Consider the following 13,856-nt stretch of genomic DNA (forward strand, 5'->3'; position numbering starts at 1 on the left):
CCATGGAGAACGTATATTTCGTACAGACAAGATGGATTTTGTATTCACCATACGTTCACCACAATTTTGGTTTTTCGAAATTCATAGATTCGTTCGATTTTTCTTTTTAGCGCATTTTCTTACCCCTCAAAAATATTCAATAAGGAATGTAGGGAATAAACACTTTTTGGATAATTATTACTTCTGGGACAAACATCTGATGATTTCCGGATTAACGAGAGGGGAAAACTGTTTTAGAAATTAGTTTGGTCCTTTGGCTCTTACATTTATTTTCTTGTGATTATGTAAACAAAAACTTTGAAATTTACATACAAACTGTATCGTTTCTCCAATCATGTCCAATTTTAAACGTGAACGTCTTTCCATGCTCGTTTTCCATGTTTGTTTTTTTACAACAAACCGGCAGAGCCGGATNCACGAGAAAAGAGAGAGATTTTCAAAACAACGTTTTCGTCTCGGAAAAAGTCGTCATGATTTGATCTATTTTGTAAACGTTCCCAATCATTATTCACAACATAAATAACAAACATGTTTTGTTGGCGCAACCTGTAACATAGAATGAAATCGCCCTTTTTTTTAAAACCAAATGTTATGCTTTATTGTGTTGTTCCAGTTTGTGAGGAATAATTTGTAGTTTGTTGCTACCTTTTTTGTCTCTACAGTCACTGCTGCACGAATGTAATGTTATTTATTTGGAGAAACAACGTTCTTGTGTTCTTTTTTACCTGAAACGTATCTTTGTCATTTGATAGGACTATGCAGATCCCTCAACCAAACCCACTACGCGAATCAAATGCATAGAAAAGAATCGACGTTCCTTTAGAATGAGTCTAATAAGAATGTATATAGGCGCACGTTGCAATTTACGGAAAAACTATCAATTTAAAAAAAAAATATTGAAGAAAGTCAAATAACCTAACTAACCTACTTATTACACCGCATATGTATGATTGATTCGATTTATCCATTGATGAATTTCTCACGTAACTACTACATTCACGATATCCCAAATTATAAAAATTCTGTAACAGTGTCTGTGTTTCATTCATATAGACGATGAGATTTGACGTCAATGGATTTAATGTATCAATGGATGTGCATCCTCAAGTGTATAAATATGGTTGTATGTTCTTTCATCATTGAAAATATTTATGCTATACACCAATACATACAAAAGAATTATAGTGACAGAACATCGTAATAATCAATGAATTGATGTGGTCAAGTGACGAAGGTTTTGGTGAGTTTGAAGGAAAATAGGATGGGCGCGCATTCGTTGAGATTTTTAAAGATCTTTTGTTCCATCTTTTAATGAATGAATAAACCATGTACAGTAAATTTGTGTATTGGTTTCTCTGCCAAATTTTACAGCGAAATGATGAATTTGCGTTACAACCACGGCAGAGTAAAATAAACCAGGCAGGAGCGGTTCATTTTCGTAACGTCAAATAAGGGACCTAATACGGATGAAAATGAACTCAAATGAACACTGACTAAATTGAAAATTTTATTCGAAAAAATGTAGGGCTACTAGATTATCAGGTCCCTTGTCAAACGTCCACTCCTGCCTGGTTAACTTTACTCTGCCGTGGTTACAACACAAAGTCTACTCTATAATTCATTGACATATGTTACATCGAATTCTTGATTGCTGAATTGCTGTATTGGAAAGTTCTCATTGTGAATAAATATTTTCACAAAGGGCGAGAAAATATCTATTTTCTCCCTTGCTGAACTCTGAAGCCTTTGTGTGAAAACGTGGGAAATTGCATTTTCTCGGGTGAATTGCTGCCCTCGCTACATTCTGGCTACACACACCACCCTCTAGAATATCAATTTCCAATTCTTCTTCCTCGTATTTCGCGTATGTACGTCATTGTGTGTAGGATCAGTGAGTAAAAATTGTTCTACAGTTTGTTCATTTCATTTTTACACAGTTTCTAAAGATTGTCGATATGTCAGAGTTTTAATGTACCCAGTCAATTAAGTTCTTCCCAAATTGCGCAATATTTGAATTCGCGATAAGAATTTTAAATTTTGCGCCAAAAATTCATAATTGGGAAGAACTTAATTGACTGGTACATTTAAAACTCTGACATATCTAAAACAGAGAGATGCTAATATGACGGCTGGGACGCCGTTTCGACGGATAGAGGGAATTTGTCCACATTTCTGAAAAAAATTGAACCGTATGCGACCAGCTGTCAAATTGAAAAGACATAACCACAGATTTTTTTTAATACTTCCAGCATCACCAATTTAATGAAATAAATTGCTAACATGATCCTTGTGGGATCAGAATGAACGTAAGTCCATTATTTTTAAATCAGATTCAGTATTCGTAACAATTTCCGATTTGAAAAAAGCAATTTTGTGACAATTTTTGAACGCGTATATCTCAGATAATACGAAAGTACCTTGCAAATAAACCTTTACGTTAATTTGACACCGATGCAAACGTATTTCCATATTCTGTTTCTCGAATCATCGTAGTCAAAAATTAATTATTTGTAAACAATCGACCAATTTTGGAAAAAGTCAGCCATTTTTTGACATTTCATTCGTTATATGAAAAGGCTGACAAATTCCTCTATCCGTCGAAACGGCGTCCCAGCCGTTATCTTAGCATCTCTCTGATCTAAAACTGTGTAAAAATGACATGAACAACTGTATGGACGAAGGTCGAAAACGACTTTCAAACATAACTGGCGGCGGCAGCGTTAAATGATATATCATAAAATGATCAGAAATACCTGCTGTCCATTTGAAACCATAACGCATATCGGACATTTTAACTTACAGTTTTGACATTTGCTGCATGAAAGAGTATTTGTCCCACTGGCAATTATAAATATTTAAATTTTCGGCTGACTTACGGTATTCAACCCTGTCCATAATCTCTTTGATTTAAGGTCTATGGATGTGGATTCCTTTTGACCTGTATATTTTAGTCGAATTCATAATCATCGTTTTCATTCCATTTTGCCTTCGTGTTCATGACAGTTGGCAATTCATGCAATAGAGCAAGCATACTTTTGAAAAGGACAACTGTCACACCAGCTACACGGGCAAAAATGAAAAAGGATGAATTTCTGCTTGTGAGACTTTGCAACAACAACCATGTTTGGTGAATTTATGTTTAGGTTTTCACCGTTTTCACAGAGTTGAGTTGTTCGTCCTCGGAGTTCAAAATTGAAAAATTCCTCCAACGCATATGAAGTTTCTTAATTATTTTTGCGTATCCTAAAATCGCTTTACCGGTAACGGCCAAGGTTCTGAAAAAACAGGTTAAGGCACTTCTGAGTTGATCTTTTTGATCACGGTGGCGTGACACACACATTTTGACAAATAGATGCTCTTAATTGAACACAAACATTACAGATTGTTTGAAATTCAACTTGTCAAAATTTGTGTGTCACCGCCTTCGTGAGTGTCTTAACCTGTTCTTTCAAACCTTGTTAACGACCGACATTCACGTGAGATAAGCCTCTGTCCATTTCCGGTCATTTTATTCCCCAATTACGTCATTGCATGTACCCTAAAACATCCATGAATTGGTCTAAGAAGCAAGAAAGGGGTTTGTCAGGGCCGGATTAGCATTTACAGCGCCCTGGAACGAGCCTTGCAGCGCCGCATAAAAAATTATTAAAAGAAATTGTTTCCTACATTGTCAACCAAATCAATAAAATGTTTAACATTTCCTCAAGAATATTTATTTCTAGTAATGGTTAGTTAGAAACGGCGAGCGAGGCGAGGTGCAAGTTTATGATAACATATAACCATATATGAATGAGAGATATATGATACCAGAGTTTTCGTGATTAATTCGCAAAACTTTCCCACAAACAAAAATCAAGTAAAGTTATAAAAAGGTTTGCTCGTATTTTTCGGGATTTTAAGTTTGAAGTTTGTAGAATGAATCCGAAACAATTTTTTCTTGAAATTCTTCTTGAAGAACAAATCAAAATCAAACAAATTTATTTAGCAAATAGCTATTTTCAAATACAAAGTTCCATAATCTAATCACAGACATTGAAAAATGAACACTACAATTCAAATTTACATCACAATTCTATAGTTTCATTCAGGTGTTCTTTCAATTTACACTCGAATGTCCTCTCATTATTCTCACTTTTCACTTCCCTTGGAAGATCGTTAGAACATGAAGCGTTGTGAGGAAAACCAAGAAAAAAACGTGAATTTTTGACACAATATTTGTGATACTGTTACAGTTTCATTATATTGCGAGATTTACTCTACTTGGTAAGGCAATGCACTGCTCCTAGCATGAACACTACTTTGACAACGTCGAATTTGGAGCTTTTGTGATGAGAGCTACCGCTTAAGATTTATTGTATTGTGTGTTTGAACTCACACAACTAAAACAAGTCACCTATCTTCACGAAAGAAACGCAGTGCCTACTGTGACTCCATCAGCGTCCAAATATTTTATGTTCATGCTAGGAGCAGTGCGTTGGGTAAGTGTCATGATTCGGAAAAAACGACTTGCGTTGAGCAATTTCAAGGATCTAGGACTCGGGATCCAAAAGTATTGAAGTTTAGGGCACTCTAGAATGATCCTTTGTCTTCACTCTGAAAGTGTTAGATCTTGAAATTTAGGTAATTGGCCTTGGATTTCGACAAAAAAATCGCGAATAATGCCATGAACAATTTTCAATGGGCGGAAACGGATTGTTCTGCAGCTTTTCCAGCTGCTTTATTTGTTTCAAACTCCCGTTGTCCGGCGATCATGAGCAGGTTTCAGCTCATGAGGAATTTACAAAATTTTCGAAAATTCCTAATGAGCTAAAAGCTTTCCATCATCCGACTATCACCGGCGGCTGACGAAAATGAAGCAATGGAATGGTTATTGAAAATATTTATGTGTCTTCGCCAGAGCCTCAAGTTCAACTTTTCTAAAGCAGGACCAATACATAAACGCTTTAAATAACCAAATACGAACAGCCTTGGTTAGTCGATGTGCTGTATTATTCAAAAATACAAAGTTAGATGTATATATGCATTTCTTGTAGCTCACATTTACCCCAAGAATGTAATGTACAGACGCAAGCGAAGCGAGCGCGAATTTTTTTAATCGACGTTGATTGTGCATGACTTATGTTGAACGTGAAATGATTACATTGTCGAGAAAATTTAATTTCTAAGCGCCCCTATTTTCCCAGCGCCCTGGGCCGGTTCACTTTGCCCATGGGTTATTTTCGATGTTAGAAAACCTCGACAGACACCTTTTGGACCATCGAGTTTCTTTTGGCAGTTTTGTAGAGTTTTTAACGCTCTACATCTGCTAGAACATTGTTTTCAGAAATACTCTCAACTTTCCGAGTTATGACCATTTGAAAGTTAAGGTCGTCCGGGGGACTTCTTCGGCACCTTCGATCCATCAACCTGCTGGAATTAGTTTTCAATGATCTAGCGTTTCTCCGCACAACAGGCTATCGCACCATCCGCCTTCTAAGAATTTAAAACTGCGATAAGCCCAATGTGTTATTACGGAAGCACTGGGTTCAGGGAGGTCAGGTCATATACATGCCTCTGTGACAACTTGTAATAATATAAAATCAAAACCACCGCTGACCCGGTTGCCGTATTACGGATAATGAGAGAAAATTCCTTACTCTATTGGTTTCGTTCACGTACACAAACGTTAAACATTTGTTATCAACAGTAAGACAAAAATGACCTTGTTAACGTGTTCCAACAACGTAGCGAAATGTATATGTTAGAGAAACGATGAAGTAAAAGATCATGACTTTGAACACTGCAGATAGCGAACATTATTCCCTTTTTCCGAATTACAGGAGGTGGACGGATGGTTTTATACGATGTTTACAACGAAACCACGAATCATTACGTGAATTGTGGTGTACATTAGGATTCTAATTTGATAAAACGACTGAAATTTGTCGACTCTATCGGATGCACGATAATAGAATGACAATACTGCGAACATAATAATATTCAAATTACTACACCTTCGAACAGAAATGTAAAGTTAGTTTCATGAATAGATAGGTTGTTAGTCGAGAAGTCATTAATAATAAATTTCGGGTGATAAGAGAATGAACGGATGAATTCGAAATGTGTTAACAAACACACAAAAACATTACAATTTAGTATTCACTTTACAATCAAATGAAGAAGAAAAAAGTCAAGGACGACAGTCAAAATTTATTCCTTCGCATGAATATGGAAACCACTTTGAATTTTTATTTTTTTTTTTAGTTGAACTTTTGACGAAAACAAAAAGATAATCTGAGCATGACCGTCGATACGGCTAGACAGATACTTAGTGGATGCATTTTGTTAATATTGTAGCAAATAAAAATTTCGATTCATGAGATGTCATTTCTCTTTTTTTCGTATACCAAATCACATTCATCCTACTTTATTCTGTGACTTAGTGGATTCATGTCGAAATCACTTGAAAAAAATCACGAAAAAAAAGTTTCAAAACACACAAAAACAGCAGACTAGCAAAAAAAAAAATGGTTGGATGTTGTTCATTACACTGTACACGGGTAATCTTCAATGAAGCGTTTTTAGGCAATTGCCTGGCGTCAATAGAAATATATATTTTCTAACATGAAACGTTGTTGTCCAAAATTGGATTTCTTGAAAAATTAAAAAAAACGAGTCGATCAGTTTGAACGAATTTGAACAGGCTGGTAAAAAAATTATGAAAATGTACTTAATCGCAACAATAAATCTTGTTCTCAGTTATTGTGACCTGCACTGTACCTTGGACTTAGTAATGATATTTGAGGCCAATTTGACGACAGCGAAATTTCTTTTTCAATAGTTCCTCGAGCTCATAAATCCAACACGCACAAACTTATCTAATGTTCCTTTCTGGCCACTTGTCCGTGTAATTGGCAGCCATGATTCACAAATAATATTAACAATAACAACGCATATCACATTTCCAGGTAATTTCGGGATCTATTTTATCCGATTCCTTCGATAAATACACGTAAAGTAACAAATTTTTAGTTTTGCAATTCTGGAGGAACAATATTTTCATTCGTACAGAAATTCACCAATGAACTGGACTGTCGTACCATGGAGAACGTATATTTCGTACAGCAAGATGGATTTTTGTATTCACCATACGTTACACAATTTTGGTTTTTCGAAATCATAGATTCGTTCGATTTTTTTTTTTAGCGCATTTCTTACCCCTCAAAAATATTCAATAAGGAATGTAGGGAATAAACACTTTTTGGATAATTATTACTTCTGGGACAAAATCTGATATTTCCGGATTAAGAGGGGAAAACTGTTTTAGAAATTAGTTTGGTCTTGCTGGCTCTTACATTTATTTTCTTGTGATTATGTAAAACAAAACTTTGAAATTTACATACAAACTGTATCGTTTCTCCAATCATGTCCAATTTTACCGTGAACGTCTTTCCATGCTGTTTCCATGTTTGTTTTTTTACAACAACCGGCAGAGCCGGATTAATGCAAATGGATCAAGTAAATGAGCACCTATCTTACCAGTCGGAAAATTCGCTATTAGAATTAATTTCTTTTTGCAAAATTAGCTGGCTTACACATCGTATGCGGTGACAGAGAAATGATAACAGATGGCGTGTACGGCAAGCGCCATCTAGTTTATCATTTCTCTGATGGTTGACAATTTCGCCCATAAACGTGGCGTCTCGTCCGATTGCCAACCTAATTGTGCCAATATTAAGGGAGGAGTATTGACTTATAACGGATACACAATGATCGCGTAGAATAATACTCGTTCTCATCTGCCTTACAAGGAGTTAGGTTAATTTGATCCACCTGTCAAGATGATCGGCTAACCTCGAAAGAAATACAAAAACTAATGGGATTATATACAACGTATACCGGCGGCAATGGTGCAAAAACAAGAACATTTCGACACATGTATTGTGCTTGCAAATGGATTCAAGTAAGGACACCTATTCTTACAATACCCGGCAATGAGTGGTTAAACAAGACACATTCGCTACACTGATTGGTGTCACAATATGGATCATATCAGGACACCTATACAGTGAAACCTGATTTAGAATCAAATTTCTGTTTGCCAAAATTATGTTTACACATCGTATGGCTGACAGAGAAATGATAACAGATGGCGTATTGCACGGTCCAAGCTCCATCTGTTATCATCTCTTGGTTTTGGACAATTTTCCTAACGTACATCGTCCGTCCATTCCCAATCCTATTACAAATTAAGAGAGATTATGCTATAACGGACACAATGATCGCCGATATAGACGTGTTTCTTTGCCTTACAAGGAGTTAGGTTAATTGCATCACCTGTCAAATGAGTCGCTAACACCGAAAGAAATTCTAAAAACATAACGCGAATTATATACTTGCAACGTACCCGGCGGCAATGAGCGGTAAAACAAGACACATTCGCCTACACATGTTTGTGCTATGCAAATGGATCAAGTAAGGACACCTATCTTGCCAGTGGAAAATTCGCATTAGAATCAAATTTCTTTGCAAAATTAGCTGTTACACATCGATGAGTGACAATTTACCTAACGTGATGTACTATCTACTAAATTAAGTTATGAATAATTTAAAAAAAAAACCATACTAATACCCTATTCTACCCCTCTGCGTTTTCACGGGCTTGGGACCGTTAATAGCATGTGAAACGTGCTATTTAGCCGCATTAGTTGATATTGCTGTCATTCAAGCAACCGACATTAAAACCTTGAGCGCAATACAAGTATGCACCACAACAAATATCTACTAACATAGCAAACAATATCAGCACAACCAAACATACCACACAGCTCAACAATTCTCTTCTGTGTCCTTATTATACATGAGTGCCTTCTTCGGATAACAAAAACAGCTTTGCTTTGATTGGTTTACCCTTTGACAGCCAATCATCGACTGAAGCATGTCATTGTTTAGGCCGAGATGTTTACTCTTTGACAGCCAATCATCGACTGAAGTATACCATTCTTTTGGCAGAGATGTTCATTCTTTGACAGCCAATCATCGACTGAAGTATACCATTGTTCTGGCAGAGATGTTTGCTCTTTGACAGCCAATCATCGACTGAAGTGTACCATTGTTTTGGCAGAGATGTTTACTCTTTGACAGCCAATCATGGACTGAAGTGTACCATTGTTTAGGCCGAGATGTTTACTCTTTGACAGCCAATAATCGACTGAAATATACCATTGTTCTGGCAGAGATGTTCACTCTTTAACAGCCAATCATCGACTATAGTGTACCATTGTTTTGGCAGAGATGTTTACTCTTTGACAGCCAATCATGGACTGAAGTGTACCATTGTTTAGGCCGAGATGTTTACTCTTTGACAGCCAATCATCGACTGAAATATACCATTGTTCTGGCAGAGATGTTTACTCTTTGACAGCCAATCATGGACTGAAGTGTACCATTGTTTAGGCCGATATGTTTACTCTTTGACAGCCAATCATCGACTGAAATATACCATTGTTCTGGCAGAGATGTTTACTCTTTGACAGCCAATCATGGACTGAAGTGTACCATTGTTTAGGCCGATATGTTTACTCTTTGAACAGCCAATCTCCAACTAAAATTATGTCATTGTTTAGGCCGAGATGTTTAGTCTTTGACAACCAATCATCGACTGAAGTATACCATTGTTCTGGCAGATATGTTTACTCTTTGACAGCCAATCATCGACTGAAGTGTACCATTGTTTTGGCAGAGATGTTTACTCTTTTGACAGCCAATCATGGACTGAAGTGTACCATTGTTTACGCCGAGATGTTTACTCTTTGACAGCCAATCATCGACTGAAGTATACCATTGTTCTGGCAGAGATGTTTACTCTTTGACAGCCAATCATGGACTGAAGTGTACCATTGTTTAGGCCGAGATGTTTACTCTTTGACAGCCAATCATCGACTGAAGTGTACCATTGTTCTGGCCGAGATGTTTACTCTTTGACAGTCAATCACCGACTAAAGCATGTCATTGTTTAGGCTGAGATGTTTACTCTTTGACAGCCAATCATCGACTGAAGTGTACTATTGTTTTGGCAGAGATGTTCATTCTTTGACAGCCAATCATGAACTGAAGTGTACCATTGTTTTGGCAGAGATGTTTACTCTTTGACAGCCAATCATCGACTGAAGTGTACTGTTGTTTTGGCAGAGATGTTCATTCTTTGACAGCCAATCATCGACTGAAGTATACCATTGTTCTGGCAGAGATGTTCACTCTTTGACAGCCAATCATCGACTGAAGTGTACCATTGTTTTGGCAGAGATGTTTACTCTTTGACAGCCAATCATGGACTGAATTGTACCATTGTTTAGGCCGAGATGTTTACTCTTTGACAGCCAATCATCGACTGAAGTGTACCATTGTTTTGGCAGAGATGTTCATTCTTTGACAGCCAATCATCGACTGAAGTATACCATTGTTCTGGCAGAGATGTTCACTCTTTGACAGCCAATCATCGACTGAAGTGTACCATTGTTTTGGCAGAGATGTTTACTATTTGACAGCCAATCATGGACTGAAGTGTACCATTCTTTTGGCAGAGATGTTCATTCTTTGACAGCCAATCATCGACTGAAGTATACCATTGTTCTGGCAGAGATGTTCACTCTTTGACAGCCAATCATCGACTGAAGTGTACCATTGTTTTGGCAGAGATGTTTACTCTTTGACAGCCAATCATGGACTGAAGTGTACCATTGTTTAGGCCGAGATGTTTACTCTTTGACAGCCAATCATCGACTGAAGTGTACCATTGTTCTGGCCGAGATGTTTACTCTTTGACAGTCAATCATCGACTGAAGTATACCATTGTTTTGGCAGAGATGTTTACTATTTGACAGCCAATCATGGACTGAAGTGTACCATTGTTTTGGCAGAGATGTTTACTCTTTGACAGCCAATCATCGACTGAAGTGTCTCATTGTTTAGGCCGAGATGTTTACTATTTGACAGCCAATCATGGACTGAAGTGTACCATTGTTTAGGCCGAGAAGTTTACTCTTTGACAACCAATCATGGACTGAAGTATACCATTGTTCTGGCAGAGATGTTTACTCTTTGACAGCCAATCATCGACTAAAGCATGTCATTGTTTAGGCCGAGATGTTTACTCTTTGACAGCCAATCATCGACTGAAGTATACCATTGTTCTGGCAGAGATGTTTACTCTTTGACAGCCAATCATCGACTGAAGTATACCATTGTTCTGGCAGAGATGTTTACTCTTTGACAGCCAATCATCGACTAAAGTATGTCATTGTTTAGGCCGAGATGTTTACTATTTGACAGCCAATCATGGACTGAAGTGTACCATTGTTTAGGCCGAGAAGTTTACTCTTTGACAACCAATCATGGACTGAAGTATACCATTGTTCTGGCAGAGATGTTTACTCTTTGACAGCCAATCATCGACTAAAGCATGTCATTGTTTAGGCCGAGATGTTTACTCTTTGACAGCCAATCATCGACTGAAGTATACCATTGTTCTGGCAGAGATGTTTACTCTTTGACAGCCAATCATCGACTGAAGTATACCATTGTTCTGGCAGAGATGTTTACTCTTTGACAGCCAATCATCGACTAAAGTATGTCATTGTTTAGGCCGAGATGTTTACTCTTTGACAGCCAATCATCGACTGAAGTGTACCATTGTTCTGGCCGAGATGTTTACTCTTTGACAGTCAATCATCGACTGAAGTATACCATTGTTTTGGCAGAGATGTTTACTATTTGACAGCCAATCATGGACTGAAGTGTACCATTGTTTTGGCAGAGATGTTTACTCTTTGACAGCCAATCATCGACTGAAGTGTCTCATTGTTTAGGCCGAGATGTTTACTATTTGACAGCCAATCATGGACTGAAGTGTACCATTGTTTAGGCCGAGAAGTTTACTCTTTGACAACCAATCATGGACTGAAGTATACCATTGTTCTGGCAGAGATGTTTACTCTTTGACAGCCAATCATCGACTAAAGCATGTCATTGTTTAGGCCGAGATGTTTACTCTTTGACAGCCAATCATCGACTGAAGTATACCATTGTTCTGGCAGAGATGTTTACTCTTTGACAGCCAATCATCGACTAAAGTATGTCATTGTTTAGGCCGAGATGTTTACTCTTTGACAGCCAATCACCAACTAAAGTATGTCATTGTTTAGGCCGAGAAGTTTACTCTTTGACAACCAATCATCGACTGAAGTATACCATTGTTCTGGCAGAGATGTTTACTCTTTGACAGCCGATCATCGACTGAAGTATACCATTGTTTTGGCAGAGATGTTTACTCTTTGACAGCCAATCATCGACTGAAGTATACCATTGTTCTGGCAGAGATGTTCACTCTTTGACAGCCAATCATCGACTGAAGTGTACCATTGTTTTGGCAGAGATGTTTACTCTTTGACAGCCAATCATGGACTGAAGTGTACCATTGTTTAGGCCGAGATGTTTACTCTTTGACAGCCAATCATCGACTGAAGTATACCTTTGTTTTGGCAGAGATGTTTACTCTTTGACAGCTCATCACATATTGAAGTTAGTTTATAGCATATCAAAAAATAAATTATTGTATCGGTGATAGTGATTAAAGATGCTTAGAAAGTTTAAGAATGGAAAATAAGCTGATCAAAATTACATTGCAAAAATTGTCAGTCAAGGGACCTGACCCACCCAAAAGGTGGGACCTAGTTGTAATTACATACTGCTACGTTACACATTTGTACTCGTCACAGTAAATGTGGAACGCATCGCGACTTTTTTTTTCTTCAATTTTTTCGTTAAATCCATGCGATCTGTACGTGGAGTGTGAATGAATGTCGCCCAATTACCGCGCTCGTGATGAAAGATTCGAACTTATGTGCCTTCCACATCGTCCCTATCACTTTTTGCTTGATTACCATCAACAGTGCTCTGCGAATTATTTAGACATCTGCGAAGAATTTTAGTCACATACACACACGGAATTTTGAAAACCAAGACGTTTTCTGTTTCTGTGTTTTACTTGAGTTTCTGATTTCTCCATATAAAAGTACATGCAAAGTTCACAAAAAACCAGTAAACCACGAAACAGAAAATGTGTCGGTTTTCAAAATTCCGTGAGTGTAATAAGTCCAAAATTCGGCTAAGCCTCGAATCAACCAAATTCACACGAAAAATCTACATTTCATCTTTTTATCCACAGTTATGTGGTGATGACTATCATCACCGCGCGCTGGCATTCAAAGAATAAAACACATTTCAAAACAACGTTTCGTCTCGGAAAAAAGTCGTCATGATTTTGATCTATTTTGTAAACCGTTCCCAATATCATTTATCAGCAACATAAATAACAAACAGTTTTTTGTTGGCGCAACCTGTAACATAGAAATGAAATCGCCCTTTTTTTTAAAACCAAATGTTATGCTTTATTGTGTTGTTCCAGTTTGTGAGGAATAGATTTGTAGTTTGTTGCTACCTTTTTTGTCTCTACCAGTCACCTGCTGCACGAATGTAATGTTATTTATTTGGAGAAACAACGTTCTGTGTTCCTTTTTTACCTGAAACGTATCTTTGTCATTTGATAGGACTATGCAGATCCCTCAACCAAACCCACTACGCGAATCAAATAGCATAGAAAAGAATCAGACGGTTCCTTTAGAATGAAGTCTAATAAGAATGTGATATAGGCGCACGTTGCAATTTACGGGAAAAACTATCAATTTAAAAAAAAAAATTGAAAGAAAGTCAAATAACCTAACTAACCTACTTATTACACCGCATATTGATATGATTGATTCGATTTATCCATTGAATGAATTTTCTCACGTAACTACTACATTCACGATATCCCAAAT

General features: G+C 37.2%; 1 long non-coding RNA gene across 1 annotated transcript; it reads right to left on the minus strand.

Annotated features, from left to right (window-relative positions):
• Positions 1-13,357: 13,357 nt before the first annotated feature.
• LOC119083611 lies at positions 13,358-13,856 on the minus strand. The gene is made up of 3 exons (XR_005088902.1): positions 13,769-13,856; positions 13,560-13,668; positions 13,358-13,502 (listed from the first exon to the last, which is right to left on the minus strand). It is a non-coding gene; the product is annotated as an uncharacterized LOC119083611 (long non-coding RNA).

This window comes from Bradysia coprophila, unplaced genomic scaffold, assembly GCF_014529535.1.
Source record: "Bradysia coprophila strain Holo2 unplaced genomic scaffold, BU_Bcop_v1 contig_70, whole genome shotgun sequence".
Taxonomy (NCBI): domain Eukaryota; kingdom Metazoa; phylum Arthropoda; class Insecta; order Diptera; family Sciaridae; genus Bradysia; species Bradysia coprophila.